The 18,914-nt window shown below is 36.7% G+C and overlaps 1 pseudogene; it reads left to right on the top strand.

Annotated features, from left to right (window-relative positions):
• The first annotated feature begins 795 nt into the window (after positions 1 to 795).
• Positions 796 to 1,680, top strand: LOC147372164 (olfactory receptor 6C6-like; annotated as a pseudogene).
• Positions 1,681 to 18,914: the final 17,234 nt, after the last annotated feature.

The following is an 18,914-nucleotide window of genomic DNA, read 5'->3' as shown; positions in this document are numbered from 1 at the left end:
GCACACTGGATCAAACTATTAAACTTATTTAATTTCTGAATATTTTTTCTATATTTGAAGGCTTTTAAAAAGTACTGTTACGTCTGCTTCTTTAAGAATTGTTTTCCTAAGGCTTTTCCAGTTCAGTTCAGTTCAGTCGCTCAGTCATGCTCAATCTTTGTGACCCCATGAATTGCCGCACGCCAGGCCTTCCTGTCCATCACCAACACCTGGAGTTCACTCAGACTCACGTCCATCGAGTCAGTGATGCCATCCAGCCATCTCATCCTCTATCGTCCCCTTCTCCTCTTGCCCCCCAGATCCCTCCCAGCATCAGAGTCTTTTCCAATGAGTCAACCCTTCGCATGAGGTAGCCAAAGGACTGGAGTTTCAGCTTTAGCATCATTCCTTCCAAAGAACACCCAGGACTGAGCTCCTTTAGAATGGACTGGTTGGAACTCCTTGCAGTGCAAGGGACTCTCAAGAGTCTTCTCCAATACCACAGTTCAAAAGCATCAATTCTTCAGCGTTCAGCTTTCTTCACAGTCCAACTCTCACATCCATACATGACCACTGGAAAAACCATAGCCTTGACTAGACGGACTTTGGTGGCAAAGTAATGTCTCTGCTTTGAATATGCTATCTAGGTTGGTCATAATTTAACTTCCAAAAGTAAGTGTCTTTTAATTTCATGCCTGCAATCACCATCTGCAGTGATTTTGAAGCCCCCAAAATAAAGTCTGACACTGTTTCCACTGTTTCCCCACCTATTTGCCATGATGTGATGGGACCAGATGCCATGATCTTAGATCTGAAATGAAGAACCAGTCAAGAGAGACAGAATTCATTCTCCTGGGACTGACTGATGAACCACAATTGCAAATTGTGATTTTTATGTTTCTCTTCCTAAACTACATGTTGAGTGTGATGGGAAACTTATCCATCATCCTTCTTATCTTGCTGGATCCCGGCTCGACTCCCAGGTAGTTTTTCCTCCAAACTTGGAAGTTTCATTAACAACAACCTGCATTCCCAGATTCCTGATAGCCATAGTGACTAAAAACAAAATCATTTCCTACAATGGTTGTGCACCTCAGCTATTCTTTTTTCTGTTATTAGGTCTTACAGAATTTTACCTACTGGCTGCCATGTCTTTTGATCATTATGTAGCAATCTGCAAATCCTTACATTACCTGATCATTATGAGCAAAAATGTGTGCTACCAACTTGGACTCAGTTCATGGGCAGTGGGCTTTCTGGTTACTTTTTCACCAGTGCTCTTGGCAATGAAACTGGAATTCTGTGTTTCCAGAGTAATTGATTATTTTGTATGTGACACTTCCCCTGTGCTGCAGATTCCTTGCACAGACAACTCATATCCTAGAATTGATTTCATTTGGCTCAGCTGTTGGAACACTCATGGTCACATTATTGTTAGTGATGCTTTCCTACACATATATAATCAAGACCATTCTAAGCATTCCATCTGCTCAGAAAAGAACAAAGGCTTTTCCCACATGTTCTTCCATATGATTGTAGTCTCCCTTACTTATGGTAGCTGTAACTTTACTTACATGAAGCCATCTGCAAAGGGAAGGGTGACTCTGTCCAAAGGTATAGCTATTATTTATACTTCAGTTGCCCTGTATTAAACCCTTTCATTTACACTCTAGGAACCAGCAAGTAGAACAAGCCCTCTAAAATATACTCCAAAATATTTACATGTTTTTCAATAAGTGAGGAAAATTTTAATCATGAAATATGGAGAAAAGCAAATTTTTTTAACATTTTACAGTTTAATTAACCTGTCCTTCAATTTCATTTAGACTTCTTAAAACATTTTAACCAAGGGTTTCAGCATAATGCACTTTTCTTTCTTATCACTGTTGATAATTGGCATTTTCCTGTGTTACAGTAAGTCCTTTCTTCACATTGTCAATACAAATATTGAATTTCATTTTCTCTACAAGACATGCATTGTTCTGACTTTAAAAACTATTATAATTATATATTAATCATATGAAAATTTTATTAATGGAAATATTTATAACATATCCTACTACCAGGGTTCTGGAGTTTCCCAGGTGGTGCTAGTGGTTAAGAATTTGCTTGCAAATGAAGGAGATGTAGGAGACATGGGTTTGATCCCTGGATCAGGAAGATCACCTGGAGAAGGACATGGCCAACTACTCCAGTATTCATGCCTGGAGAATCCCATGGACAGAGGAGCCTGATGGCCTACAGTCCATAGTGTCACAAAAAGTCAGACATGACTGAAGTGACTTAGCACTCACGCATCACTGGGCCTCTTGGAAGTATCAATACTTTAAGTGCAACTTGCTGATATCACAAGTCTGATAACTCAAAGTGTTATTCTTTTGGAGAGTCATTGAAGGCTTAAATTTAGACATCTGTATGAGCTTGATCAAGTTTCTCAAACCCTATGTTGCTGAGTTTCTCCAGTTATGAAATAGATATAATAACAATAATTTTATTTTAATGTTATTTTGAGGATGAAATGATACATTATATAAACTAATGCACCATCTGCATCTGGCTTACACTGAACTGTCGAGAAATGTTAGTTGCACTTGGGGGAAGATGTTGCCTCAGCTGAGATAATATTTAACAAGTCAAGGGGGAAAAAGACAGACTTCAAATCATAAGAAACTTTTATGTCCAAAAATGTACTTGTTCTGTATCTGGTAGTCCTAAATATTTGGAACAAACAAGAATCACCTACCTGGTTAGCTTATTTAAATTTAAAGTCCATGTTCTCATCCCTAAATATATATTTTCAGTTTAACTGGAGGATAAAAACATAGACTATAGGTGACTCGGAAGCTAGTGGTTCATATATAATCAGATTTTCATTTTAGAAGGATCACTCTGTTAACTGTATTGAAGACAGATGTCCAAATGTTGGAGTCCAGAAGACGAGGTAGAGCCCTAATATTTATGCTACATGAATTATTTGAGGATTAAAATACAATAGTGTCCACGAATTCAAATCTCAGTGAGATATCTCCAGAGATCTTTAGAAAAAAGTGAGATAAACTGTTAAGAATTTGAATATCTGAGAAAAATTAAAGGATGTTTTAAAAATGAATTGAATCTTCTTGGAACTTTCTCTTTGCTCACTCCTATTCCCCCTGTAGCTCAGCGGTAAAGAATCCACCTGCAATGCAGGAGCTGCGGGTTGGATCCCTGGGTCAGGAAGATACCTTGGAGAAGGAAATGGCAACCCACTCCATATTATTGCCTGGAGAATCTCATGGACAGAGGAGCCTAGTGGGTTATAGTAATGTTCAACTCTTTGCAACCAAATGCATTTGTATAAACTTTGACCCTGTACATGACTCAGTGACTAACAGTTTCACTTTCCTGTACATACTCACTTAAATATATCAATATAATGAGTTTTAAGAAAGGATTATGGTTATATACTGTCAGATTCTTTAAATAAAAATCTACAAAAGCTCCTTAAAACGTATAGATTTCCATTCTGGATATAATATTCTATCAGAGAAAAACATATGAAAAAATCACAAAGGTTCATATTTAATGGTAAGACTATTATCTATGTGTACCTGAAGAAATAATTTTAACTGAGTTGTTTTCTGGTTCATTTTACCATTTTAAGCCATCACTATTATAGGGGACTGGAATGCAAAAGTAGGAAGTCAAGAAACACCTGGAGTAACAGGCAAATTTGGCCTTGGAATACGGAATGAAGCAGGGCAAAGACTAATAGAGTTTTGCCAAGAAAATGCACTGGTCATAACAAACGCCCTCTTCCAACAACACAAGAGAAGACTCTATACATGGACATCACCAGATGGTCAACACCGAAATCAGATTGATTATATTCTTTGCAGCCAAAGATGGAGAAGCTCTATAGAGTCAGCAAAAACAAGACCAGGAGCTAACTGTGGCTCAGACCATGAACTCCTTATTGTCAAATCCAGACTTAAATTGAAGAAAGTAGGGAAAACCACTAGACCATTCAGGTATGACCTAAATCAAATCCCTTATGATTATACAGTGGAAGTGAGAAATAGATTTAAGGGCCTAGATCTGATAGAGTGCCTGATGAACTATGGAATGAGGTTCGTGACATTGTACAGGAGACAGGGATCAAGACCATCCCCATGGAAAAGAAATATAAAAAAGCAAAATGTCTGTCTGAGGAGGCCTTACAAATAGCTGTGAAAAGAAGAGAAGTGAAAAGCAAAGGAGAAAAGGAAAGATATAAGTATCTGAATGCAGAGTTCCAAAGACTAGAAAGAAGAGATAAGAAAGCCTTCTTCAGCAATCAATGCAAAGAAATAGAGGAAAACAACAGAATGGGAAAAGACTAGAGATCCCTTCAAGAAAATCAGAGATACCAAGGGAACATTTCATGCAAAGATGGGATTGATAAGGGACAGAAATGGTATGGACCTAACAGAAGCAGAAGATATTAAGAAGAGATGGCAAGAATACACAGAAGAAATGTACAAAAAAGATCTTCACGAACCACATAATCACGATGGTGTGATCACTCACCTAGAGCCAGACATCCTGGAATATGAAGTCAAGTGGGCCTTAGAAAGCATCACTACGAATAAAGCTAGTGGAGGTGATAGAATTCCATTTGAGCTATTCCAAATTCTGAAAGCTGATGCTGTGAAAGTGCTGTACTCAATATGCCAGCAAATTTGGAAAACTCAGCAGTGGCCACAGGACTGGAAAAGGTCATTTTTCATTCCAATCCCAAAGAAAGGCAATGCCAAAGAATGCTCAAACTACCACAAGATTGCACTCATCTCACATGCTAGTAAAGTAATGCTCAAAATTCTCCAAGCCAGGCTTCAGCAATACGTGAACCGTGAACTTCCTGATGTTCAAGCTGGTTTTGAAAAGGCAGAGGAACCAGAGATCAAATTGCCAATATCCGCTGGATCATGGAAAATGCAGAGAGTTCCAGAAAAACATCTATTTCTGCTTTATTGATTATGACAAAGCCTTTGACTGTGTGAATCACAATAAACTGTGGAAAATTCTGAAAGAGATGGGAATACCAGACCACCTGATCTGCCTCTTGAGAAATTTGTATGCAGGTCAGGAAGCAACAATTAGAACTGGACATGGAACAACACACTGGATCCAAATAGGAAAGGGAGTAGGTCAAGGCTGCATATTGTCACCTTGTTTATTTAACTTATATTCAGAGTACATCATGAGAAACACTGAACTGGAAGAAACACAAGCTGGAATCAAGATTGCCGGGAGAAATATCAATAACCTCAGATATGCAGATGACACCACCCTTATGGCAGAAAGTGAAGAGGAACTCAAAAGCCTCTTGATGAAGGTCAAAGTGGAGAGTGAAAAAGTTGGCTTAAAGCTCAACATTCAGAAAACAAAGATCATGGCATCCGGTCCAATCATTTCATGGGAAATAGATGTGGAAACAGTGGAAACAGTGTCAGACTTTATTTTTTTGGACTCCAAAATCACTGCAGATGGTGACTGCACCCATGAAATTAAAAGACTCTTACTCCTTGGAAGGAAAGTTATGACCAACCTAGATAGCATATTAAAAAGCAGAGACATTACTTTGCCAACAAAGGTTCGTCTAGTCAAGGCTATGGTTTTTCCTGTGGTCATGTATGGATATGAGAGTTGGACTGTGAAGAAGGCTGAGTGTCAAATAATTGATGCTTTTGAACTGTGGTGTTGGAGAAGATTCTTTTTTTTTTTTTCTACTTTTATTTTATTTTGAAACTTTACATAATTGTATTAGTTTTGCCAAATATCAAAATGAATCCGCCACAGGTATACATGTGTTCCCCATCCCGAACCCTCCTCCCTCCTCCCTCCCCATACCATCCCTCTGGGCTGTCCCAGTGCACCAGCCCCAAGCATCCAGCATCGTGCATCGAACCTGGACTGGCAACTCGTTTCCTACATGATATTTTACATGTTTCATTGCCATTCTCCCAAATCTTCCCACCCTCTCCCTCTCCCACAGAGTCCATAAGACTGTTCTATACATCAGTGTCTCTCCACTCTTGAGAGACCCTTGCACTGCAAGGAGATCCAACCATTCCATTCTAAAGGAGATCAGCTCTGGGATTTCTTTGGAAGGAATGATGCTAAAGCTGAAACTCCAGTACTTTGGCCACCTTATGCGAAGAGTTGACTCACTGGAAAAGACTCTGATGCTGGGAGGAATTGGGCGCAGGAGGAGAAGGGGACGATAGAGGATGAGATGGCTAGATGGCATCACTGACTCGAAGGACATGAGTCTGAGTGAACTCCGGGAGTTGGTGATGGACAGGAAGGCCTGGCGTGCTGCGATTCATGGGGTCACAGAGACTCGGACATGATAAGTGACTGATCTGATCTGATTATCCATCTGCTCTTCTATGGAAAAATAGGGGAGTAAGTACTTATTGTTTTCAAGGCCCTAAAAACCTCCCTCGACAGAGAGTTTGCATTCAATAAGTCTTTAAAAAAAAAAAAAAAAAAAACAGGTTTGAACTCAGGTCTCTTGCATTGCAGGCACATTCTTTACCATCTGAGCCACCAAGAAGACCCTTTAAAAAATCACCAAAACCTTATTATATGCATGATTTGTGAATTTTCTTTTCCTTCTTTGGGTTGTATTTTCAGTTTTTTCACAGTGCCCTTTGATTACTAAAGTTTCAATTCTGATGAAATTCTTAGGTAGTTAGAATAGGAAACAGGAATCCAGAATGGTGGTGGCTAAAAGACAAGGAAGGGAAAAGCCTGAGAAAATGTAACAAAGGAAAATCTGAGGACCTGAGTGAGGACCTCAGGTAGAACAAACACTCCTGGCTAGCCCACTTTACATAGGGCAGGCCTAGGGGGAGAAAAAACATATAAAAAGAGGAGCCAAAGGGCTGGGGGGTCTCTCTCTCCCCCGCACGGTGGGGCGCTCTTCTCTTCCCGGAGTTGGGTAGACATGTCTTTGGGTAGACATGCCCTCACACCTCGAGGATGGGTTTTCCTGTTATTATCTAAATAAAACAGAGATGTAACACGGAGCTGTAACACTGATTTGTCTAAGAGCTATAACACGGCCTATTCGAGACCTGAGAGCTATAACACGGTCTGTTCAAGACCCGAGAGCTGTGACATGCTGGAGGCTTTAATGTCCATCACTCCAAATCTTTGTTGTGATGAAACAGAACCAAGGAGAATACACTTGACTGACAAAGCCATGTTAATTTTTTTCTTTTGCTGTTTGTGTTTTTGGTGTCATATTTAAGAAATCATTGCCTAATTCAAAGTTACAAGGAGTTATATGTATGGTTTCTTCTAAGAAATGTATACTTTTAGTGCCCATAATAATCTTCTTTTTCTTTTAAATTTATATATGGTCTTTTCTAAAAAAAGGTTGTTTTTTTTTTTTTATTTACTTATTTATTTATTTTGGTCTGTAGTGCAGCTTTGTTGCTGCATACAGTCTTTATCTAGTTGAGTGAGTGGGGGCTACTCTTCATTGGAGTGCTCAGGCTTCTCATTGTGGTGGCTTCTGTTGTTGTGGAGCACAGGCTCTAGATACATGGGCTTTAGTGTTTACAGCTCTTGGGCTCAGTAGTTGTGGCCTGCTGGCTCTAAAGCACAGCCTCAGTAGTTGTGGTACATGGGCTTAGTTGCCCCTCAGCACATGAAATCCTCCTGGACCAGGGATGGAACCTGTGTCCCCTGCATTGCAAGCCAGACTTTTAACCAGTGGACCACCAGGGAAGCCCTATATATAGCCTTTATATATGGGGTGAGAGAGAGATAAAGTTTTCTTTTGCATGTACATATCTAGCTTCCCAACATGGCTTCTTAAAAAACTGTTACTTCTTTGAATAATCTTGTCACTCTTGTTAAAAATCAATGACCATAAATGTGGGGTTCTACCCTAGAGTTCTTTGTTATGCCAGTATCATACTCTCTTGATGACTATTGCTTTATGAAAAGTTTTCAAATTGGATTTCTTTCTTTTTTTTAAAATCTAACTTGGTGCATGGTCTTCCTGGTGGATCAGTGGTAAAGAAACCACCTGCCAAGCAGGATACACAGGTTCAATCCCTGGGTCTGGAAAATTCCCTAGAGAAGGAAATGGCAACCCACTCTAGTATTTTGCCTGGGAAATCCCATTGGACATGGAGCCTGGAGAGCTATAGTGCATGGGGTTGCAAATGAGTTGAACACAACTTAGCAACTAAATAACAACAGCAATAAAGAATATCTCAGGGCACACATAAAATGAAGAAACTGTATAACACAAATGCAGTCTGCAATCTTCTTAACACATTGTGAGTTGTTACTGTGAAAAAATTTAACAGGAGTTTGAGGATAAATTTTATATGACTGTTCTCAATTTCTTCTCTGTGATGATATTATTCCTTACAAAAAAACTGTATAGAATACCTTTGGTAGCTTGATAGGGATTGCATTGAATCTATAAATTGCTTTGGGTAGTATACTCATTTTCACTGTATTGATTCTTCCAATCCATGAAGATGCTATATTTCTCCATCTATTAATGTACTCTTTGATTTCTTTCACCAGTGTTTTATAGTTTTCTATATATAGGTCTTTAGTTTCTTTAGGTAGATATATTCCTAAGTATTTTATTCTTTCCGTTGCAATGGTGAATGGAATTGTTTCCTTAATTTCTCTTTCTGTTTTCTCATTATTAGTGTATAGGAATGCAAGGGATTTCTGTGTGTTGATTTTATATCCTGCAACTTTACTATAGTCATTGATTAGTTCTAGTAATTTTCTGGTGGAGTCTTTAGGGTTTTCTATGTAGAGGATCAGGTCATCTGCAAACAGTGAGAGTCTTACTTCTTCTTTTCCAATTTGGATTCCTTTTATTTCTTTTTCTGCTCTGATTGCTGTGGCCAAAACTTCCAAAACTATGTTGAATAGTAATGGTGAAAGTGGGCACCCTTGTCTTGTTCCTGACTTTAGAGGAAATGCTTTCAATTTTTCACCATTGAGGATAATGTTTGCTGTGGGTTTGTGGTTTGACATATATAGCTTTTATTATGTTGAGGTATGTTCCTTCTATTCCTGATTTCTGGAGAGTTTTTATCATAAATGGATGTTGAATTTTGTCAAAGGCTTTCTCTGCATCTATTGAGATAATCATATAGTTTTTATTTTTCAATTTGTTAATGTGGTGTATTCATTGATTGATTTGCTGATATTGAAGAATCCTTGCATCCCTGGGAAAAAGCGCACTTGGTCATGGTGTATGATCTTTAATGTGCTGTTGGATTCTGATTGCTAGAATTTTGTTAAGGATTTTTGCATCTATGTTCATCAGTGATATTGGCCTGTAGTTTTCTTTTTTTGTGGGATTTTTGTCAGGTTTTGGTATTAGGGTGATTATGGCCTAATAGAATGAGTTTGGAAGTTTACCTTCCTCTGCAATTTTCTGGAAGAGTTTGAGTAGGATAAGTGCTAGCTCTTCTCTAAATTTTTGGTAGAATTCAGCTGTGAAGCCATCTGGACCTGGGCTTTTGTTTGCTGGAAGATTTTTGATTACAGGTTTAATTTCCGTGCTTATGATGGGCCTGTTAAGATTTTCTATTTCTTCCTGGTCCAGTTTTGGAAAGTTGTACTTTTCTAAGAATTTGTCCATTTCTTCCACGTTGTCCATTTTATTGGCATACAATTGTTGATAGTAGTCTCATGATCCTTTGTATTTCTGTGTTGTCTGTTGTGACATCTCAATTTTCCTTTCTAATTTTATTGATTTGATTTTTGTCCCTTTGTTTCTTGATGAGTCTAATGGTTTGTCAATTTTATTTATCCTTTCAAAGAACCAACTTTTGGCTTTGTTGATTTTTGCTATGGTCTCTTTTGTTTCTTTTGCATTTATTTCTGCCCTAATTTTTAAGATTTCTTTCCTTCTACTAACCCTGTGTTTCTTCATTTCTTCCTTTTCTAGTTGCTTTAGGTGTAGAGTTAGGTTATTTATTTGACTTTTTATTGTTTATTGAGGAATACCTGTATTGCTATGAACTTTCCCCTTAGGTCTGCTTTTACAGTGTCACACAGGTTTTGGGTTGTTCTTTTTTCATTTTCATTCATTTCTATGCAAATCAAGCTATGAACGGTATTCTTCACAGAGCTAGAACAAAAAATTTCACAATTTGTATGGAAATACAAAAAACCTCGAATAGCCAAAGCAATTTTGAGAAAGGAGAATGGAACTGGAGGAATCAACCTGCCTGACTTCAGGCTTTACTACAAAGCCACAGTCATCAAGACAGTATGGTACTGGCACAAAGACAGAAATATAGATCAATGGAACAAAATAGAAAGCCCAGAGATAAATCCACACACATATGGACATCTTATCTTTGACAAAGGAGGCAAGAATATACAATGATTAAAGACAATCTCTTTAACAAGTGGTGCTGGGAAATCTGGTCAACCACTTGTAAAAGAATGAAACTAGAACACTTTCTAACACCATACACAAAAATAAACTCAAAATGGATTAAAGATCTAAACGTAAGACCAGAAACTATAAAACTCCTAGAGGAGAACATAGGCAAAACACTCTCCGACATACATCACAGCAGGATCCTCTATGACCCACCTCCCAGAACATTGGAAATAAAAGCAAAAATAAACAAATGGGACCTAATTAAAATTAAAAGCTTCTGCACAACAAAGGAAACTATTAGCAAGGTGAAAAGACAGCCTTCAGAATGGGAGAAAATAATAGCAAATGAAGCAACTGACAAAGGATTAATCTCAAAAATATACAAGCAACTCCTATAGCTCAACTCCAGAAAAATAAATGACCCAATCAAAAAATGGGCCAAAGAACTAAATAGACATTTCTCCAAAGAAGAAATACAGATGGCTAACAAACACATGAAAAGATGCTCAACATCACTCATTATCAGAGAAATGCAAATCAAAACCACTATGAGGTACCATTTCACACCACTCAGAATGGCTGCAATCCAAAAATCTACAAGCAATAAATGCTGGAGAGGGTGTGGAGAAAAGGGAACCCTCTTACACCGTTGGTGGGAATGCAAACTAGTACAGCCACTATGGAGAACAGTGTGGAGATTCCTTAAAAAACTGGAAATAGAACTGCCTTATGACCCAGCAATCCCACTGCTGGGCATACACACCGAGGAAAGCAGAAGGGAAAGAGACACGTGTACCCCAATGTTCATCGCAGCACTGTTTATAATAGCCAGGACATGGAAGCAACCTAGATGTCCATCAGCAGATGAATGGATAAGAAAGTCGTGGTACATATACACAATGGAGTATTACTCAGCCATTAAAAAGAATACATTGGAATCAGTTCTAATGAGGTGGATGAAACTGGACCCTATTATACAGAGTGAAGTAAGCCAGAAAGAAAAACACCAATTCAGTATACTAATGCATATATATGGAATTTAGAAAGATGGTAACAATAACCCTGTATACGAGACAGCAAAAGAGACACTGATATATAGAACAGTCTTTTGGACTCTGTGGGAGAGGGATACGGTGGGATGATTTTGGAGAATGGCATTGAAACATGTATAATATTATGTATGAAACAAGTTCCCAGTCCAGGTTTGATGCACAATACTGGATGCTTGGGGCTGGTGCACTGGGACAACCCAGAGGGATGGTATGGGGAGGGAGGAGGGAGGAAGGTTCAGAATGCGGAACACATGTATACCTGTGGTGGATGCATTTCAATATTCGGCAAAACCAATACAAAATAAAATTTTTAAAAAACTGTATGTATGAAAACACTAAGTTGTAGGCTTTTTGCTGAAAAAAATATTCAAAAGTGATTATTTTATCAGGAACAAAATCTTCTATGTAATCACTCTGGTAGTTTTTCCTATTATCAGCCGGTATAACACCCTCAGGCAGAGGATAAATCCTTCCCCTGGGCCTAAGGAATGTATACATCTATATATGAAACTTAAATTCTAAATATTTATTTATACTGCTACTAAACTAAGTAATGTATAAAATCATTGAAGTTATAGATTATACCTCTTTCCTTCATTTACCCCAGCGTACAGTCTGGCATCATAGGATACAGACAGAAAATCAAGGAAACAGAATGGAGAGCACAGAAATAAACCCATGTTTACATGGTCATTTAATTTACAAAGGAGGCAAGATTATATAATGGGGAAAAGACAGCCTCTGCAATGAATGGGTGTTGTGAAAACTGGATGGCCACATGCAAACTGGACTACTTTACCACACTTTTTGCGAAAATAAAGTCAAAATGAACTGAGGACTTGAATGTAAGACCCCAAACCCTAATACTACTAGAAGAAAACTTAGGCAGTACAGTCTTTGACATAGGTCTTAGGAATAATTTTTAGGATATGTCTTCTCAGGCAAGGGCAACAAAAACAAAAATAAACAAATGGGACCACATCAAACTAAAACGTTTTGAACAGTGAAGGAAACTATCAACAAAAAGAAGAAAATGCCTACGGAATGGAAAAAGCTATTTGCAAACAATAATCTCATAAAAGATTAATATCCAAAAGTATACAAGACTCTTACATCTCAACATAAAAAGAAACAAACAATTAATGTGGACATAGGACCTGAGTAGACATTTTCCAAGAAGGTCAATAGCATGTGAAAATGTGCTGTGTATCATTAATCATGAGGGAAATGCAAATCACAACTACAATTAGATATCTTCTACACCTGTCAAGATCGTTAAGAAGATAAGAAAAATAAGTGTTGGTGAGGATAAGGAGAAAAGGGAATTCTTTACACTGTTGCTGGGAATGTAAATTGGTGCAGCCGCTATGGAAAACATTTTGGAGCTTCTTAAAAGGATTAAAAATAAATCTTGCATAGGATCCAGCAATTTTACTTCTTATATTTTTTCCTAAAGAAACAAAACACCCTGTTTACGAGACAGCAAAAGAGACACTGATGTATAGAAGAGTCTTATGGACTCTATGGGAGAGGGAGAGGGTGGGAAGATTTGGGAGAATGGCATTGAAACATGTAAAATGTCATGTATGAAATGAGATGCCGGTCCAGGATCGATGCACGATACTGGATGCTTGGGGCTAGAGCACTGGGACGACCCAGAGGGACGGTATGGGGAGGGAGGAGGGAGGAGGGTTCAGGATGGGGAACACATGTATACCTGTGGCGGATTCATTTTGATATTTGGCAAAACTAATACAATTATGTAAAGTTTAAAAATAAAATAAAACAAAGCAAAACAGTATTTTGAAAAGATGCATGTACCCCTATTTTCATTGCAACTATACTCATGATAGTCAAAATGTGGAAGCAATCCAAATTCCTATCAATAGATGAATAGATTAAAATATAAATACAATATTACTCATCCATAAAAAAGAATGACATCTTGCCATTTGGGATAATGTGAATGGACCCAGACAGTGTTATATGTGAAATATATGTGACACTGAAAAATAAGTAACATATGATTTGAATTACATGTGACATATAGAAAAAAACTACAAATGAACAAATATAACACAACAGAAATAAGTGTCATAGATAAAGAGAAAAAAGATGGAATGGGTTATGGGATGGGTGAAACAGGTGAAGAGGTACAAAATTCCACTACAGAATAAATGAGTCATGAAGATGAAATGTACATGGTTGGAATACAAGCCATAATAATGCATTATCTTTGTATGATGACCAAGATGATCAAAGGTACAAACTTCCAATTATAAGTCTAAATGACTACTAATGGTGTAATGTATAGCATGTTTGCTATATTTAGCACTGCTGTATATTTCATATTAATGTTATTTAGATAGTAAATCCTAAGAATGTTTACCATTAAGAAAAATAATTTTTCTTCAATCTAGAATTGATATGAAATGATGGATTTTCATTAAACTTATTGTGCTAATCTTTTCATGTATGTAAGTCAAATTGGACCATAAAGAAGGCTGAACACTGAAGAACTGATGCTTATGAACTGTGGTATTGTAGAAGAATCTTGAGAATCCCTTGGGCTGCAGGGAGATCAAGCCAGCCAATCCTAAAGGAAATCAGTCTTGAATATTCATTGGAAGGACTGATGATGAAGCTGAAACTCAAATACTTTGGCCACCTCATGTGAAGAACCAACTCATTAGAAAAGACCGTGATGCTGGGAAAGATTGAACGTAGGAGGAGAAGGGCACAACAGAGGATGAGATGGTTGGACGGCATCACCAACTCAATGGACATGAGTTTGAGCTAACTCTGGGTATTGGTGAAGGACAGGGAAGCCTGGCATGCTGCAGTCCATGGGGTTGCAAAAAGTCAGACATGACTGAGTGACTGAACACCACCACCACCACTTTAAATTCATATAATGTTGTATATGTTGATTATACCAATATCTAGTAGATGAAGAAAAATTTAAAAACAACAAAATCTCAACAAATTGAATACAGAAAGAACATACTTCAAAAAGGAAAAAAAAAAAAGAATGTATCTCAACATAAAAAGGCCATTTATGACAGTTACATAACATCATACACAGTGAGGAGGTTTGAAAGCTTTTCCTTGAAGATTAGCAACAAGACAATGGTGTTCCTGTTCACCACTCCTATTCACCACAACACTGGTAGTCCTGGCCAGAACAATCAAGAAAGAAAAAGAAATAAAAGGCATCAAAATCAAAGAAGAATTAAAAATGTTTCTGCTTGCAGATGATATGATATTATATATAGAAAACCCAAGAAAACTGTTAAAGAGTTAATCAACAAATTCAGCAAAATTGCAAGATAAAAAATATACATACAAAAATCAGTTGTGCTTATATATGATAACAACATACTATCTGAAAAAGAGGTAACATTTAAATTCCACTTATAACAACACAGAAACAATAAAATACTTGAGAATAAATTTAACCAAGAAGGTGAAAGATCTATAGACCTAAAATTATATGACATTGTAAAAATATTGAAGAAGCCACAAATATGTGGATAAGTATACTGTTCATGGATTATAAGAGTTAGTATTTTAAGTGTCCATACTACCTGAAGCCACGTATAGATTAAATAAAGTCTCTATTAAGATCCTGATGGTATTTTTTCAGAAATAGAATTCATATTGATATACAAAAGACCCTAAATATCCACAACAATCCAGAGAATAAACAAAGCTGGAGACATTACATTTCTGAATGTCAAACTATTTTACAAAGCTATAGGAATCAAAGCAGTATGCTACAGGTATAAAAACATGCACGTAGATTAATGTAATGGAACTGAGTGCTTCAAAATAAACCAGTGCCTCTGTGGTCAAATAATATTATATAAGGAAGTCAAGGATACTCAACGTGTATAAATATACCCTCAATAAATGTAATTTTGAGAACTGAATATTTAAAAGAATGAAAGTGGACCCATATCTTACAATACTCAACAAAAATTAACTCAAAATTGATTGAAAGCCTAAATGTAAGACCTGGAACTATGAAACCCTGAGACAACATAGGAGAAAGTTCCTTGATATTGTTCTTGGCAATGATTTTTTTTTGGATATGACACTAATAGCACCAGCAACAGAAGTAATTTTTTTTGAAACATTAATTCAATCAATTAGTATCTACCAAGGCTAACCAAGGAAAAAGAAAAGACACAAACTACTAATATCAATAATGAAGTAAAAGGTATATTCATGATCCCACAGACATTAAAAGGAAATAAGGAATAATTACAAATAATATTATGATCATAAATATGATAACATGAAATGAACCTATTCTTGAAAGACACAAACTTAAAAAACTCACTGAAGAAGGCATGATTAGCCCTACATCTATTCAAGTGTGTGAAGGTGGTGTTAAAAATCTTCCCCACATAAAAAAAATTACCAACTTTTTATTAGCATTATCCTAATCTGAAACCAGAAAAATACATTGTAAGGAGAGGAAACTACAGCTCAGTAACTATCTTAAACATTGATGAAAGATTTCTTAACAAAATTTGATTAGTAGTTAAAACACAGTAATATATATAATATATATTACTGTACTGTATATAAAACAATACAGTAATACATAATAATACATACATTTTTATATATATATATATATATTCCTTTCTGTAGAGGAAATTACAGCTCAATATCTGTATTAAACATTGATGAAAGAGTTCTTAACAAAATTTGATTAGTAGCCACATGTATACCTGTGGTGGATGCATGTTGATATATGGCAAAACCAATACAATATTGTAAAGTTAAAAAATAAAATTAAATTAAAAAGAAAAAAATTGATTAGTAGCCAAAATACAGTAATATATATAACTACTAATTTGATTAGTAGTTAAAATACAGTAATATATATACTGTAATATATATTATATACACAGTAATATGTAGATTATATATATAAATATATATATATATGGATAATCCAAACTTTTATATACATTAACTTTTTTATTTATAAAAATCAAGTTTGGTTGCATTTCTTTTCTTGGCTTAAGATGTATAAAGATGAATTAAACAAAGGCCATTTACTCCACATTATGTAGCATTATAATGCCAAAAGATATATGTATGAGTAATTGCAACAGAATAAGATAAGTGTGCAAGTTTTAGGAAAGCAAAGAACAGAGGGCACCTAATCCTGGCTTTGCAAACCAGGGAAGATTTCAAGGAATATATGACATTTAGATAAAACCTTAAAGAAAAATACGTGCATGTATGTGTGTATGTCTGTGTGTGTGTGAGAGAGAGAGAGAGAGAGAGAGGGAGGGAGAGGGAGAGAGAGAGAGAAAGAAAAAGAATGCCTAACAATTATAAGAAATGATGAACAATTTGATAAGGTCAGAGCAGAGGTCACACAGGGCCTTGGTTCCAGAAAGATGCCATGCACTTAAGCAATATTTCAAGAGTAACAGAAAGAGAAATAACTGTCCAATACAACTATCTGCATTAATGGGAATGCTCTGTAATCTTTTCCGTTTCAATATATTAGCCATTAGCCACATTTGGCTTTGGAGTACTTGAAATGAAATTAATGTAACTGAGGATTTGAGTTTGTATTTTTAACTAATTCATATTTTCATTTAAATAGCCGCACATGTGACTTAACATTTATACTGTGAAACTTACAGTCTAGTGAGAATGAGACCATGTTAGCAATTAAAATATAATCACTACTGCAAAGATGAAGTACAAAGCATTATGGAAACATGTAAGAGTTTGGGAAAATCAAAGATTCAGGGAATACTGCCATAAATAATAAAGTAGATTTATCGGATGACTAGAAGAGAATTGAAGTTCCAAAGAAACCACTTCAAGAGGCAGATTATCAGACTGTTAAAACAAATAAACAAAAATCACAAGTATGCTCCAGTGAAAAAGTGAAGGTGGATGTAAGGCAGTAGGTCTGAATGGAAAGATGGGATCCAATCTTACAGGACTTTGACTCTGTTAAAATTAGACTCTTTATACTGAAGTCAAAGAAACCTCCTTTTTTTGGAATATGAGAATTATGAGTTGCTCAAGGCAAGGCAATATTTCAGTTGAGTCAGTTATTTTCTCAGCTGAAAGATGACATACAGATATTGTTAATGAGAACAATGAGACAGACAGAATCTGCTAATGGGATAACAGGACATTGATGCTCTTAGCAGCTCACTGTCCAAACTCTCATATTGTCTCTAGCTTATTGATGTCAGGGAAATTAGTTATTCATTTAAAGAGCAAAAAAAAAAAATCCATATCTGATATAATAATAAATTCTGGATGGACCAAAGACAAAAATGTAAAAAGCAAAGTCATAGAAGTGTTGAATATAAGCAGATATTTATAGAATTTTGAAATACGTGAAAGGATGTACCGCAAATAGGTCACCAAGAATTCATGACAGACTGTACAACTTTCATAGTTGAACCACTCCATTAAAAGTTAAAAAGGAAGGATCGTCTCTGAAAACATCCTGCCACAGATATGAATGGGGGTTACTATTCATAACAGATATATCCTACTAATAAATAAAAAGACAACAAAGCCAAGGAAAAGTGAACACAAGTTAAAATAGACCATTCATGGATGAGAAACAGAAATTAAAATGTTCAATCTATTAATTGCAGAATATGAAATTTTAAGTAATATTAATATTTATACACCACTAGAGCTTCTCTGGTGGGGAAGGCAATGACACCCACTCCAGTACTCTTGCCTGGAAAATCCCATGGACGGAGGAGCCTGGTGGGCTGCAGTCCATGGGGTCACTAAGAGTCCGACACGACTGAGCAACTTCGCTTTCACTTTTCACTTTCATGCATTGGAGAAGGAAATGGCAACCCACTCCAGTGTTCTTGCCTGGAGAATCCCAGGGACAGGGGAGCTTGGTGGGCTGCCATCTATGGGGTCACACAGAGTCGGACACGACTAAAGCGGCTTAGCAGCAGCAGCAGCAGCAGCAGAGCTTCCCTGGTAGCTCAGTTGGTAAAGAATCTGCCTGCAATGCAGAAAAACCCGGTTTGATTCTTGGGTCAGAAAGATCTGCTGGATAATGGATAGGCTACCCTATCCTATCCATTGAATACCACTGGAGGCTACCACTCCAGTATTCTTGGGCTTCCCTGATGACTCAGCTGGTAAAGAATCTCTCTGCAATGTGGGAGACCTGGGTTTGATCCCTGAGTTGGGACTATACTGCTAATTTATACATTATCACTTTAATCTTTGCATTATACTATGAATGAGGACTGTTAGGATTCTCATTTTATGGGTAGAGCAACCTCAGAAAGGTTAAATCAAGTTGGAAAGTTTACAAAGGGCTTGGCTCTCTTTAACCTCAAAACCTAGGCACCAGGATGCGATCTTTATGATATTTTTATTAAATTAATTTTGGCATCATTTTCATCCTTATATAAAATTTGTGACTGCATCTAGCACTGATT

This window comes from Bos grunniens, chromosome 5 (genome assembly GCF_055505025.1).
Source record: "Bos grunniens cultivar Pamir isolate PY7600 chromosome 5, Bosgru_T2T1.0, whole genome shotgun sequence".
Taxonomy (NCBI): Eukaryota; Metazoa; Chordata; class Mammalia; order Artiodactyla; family Bovidae; genus Bos; species Bos grunniens.
This window is presented reverse-complemented; position numbering and strand designations above follow the sequence as displayed.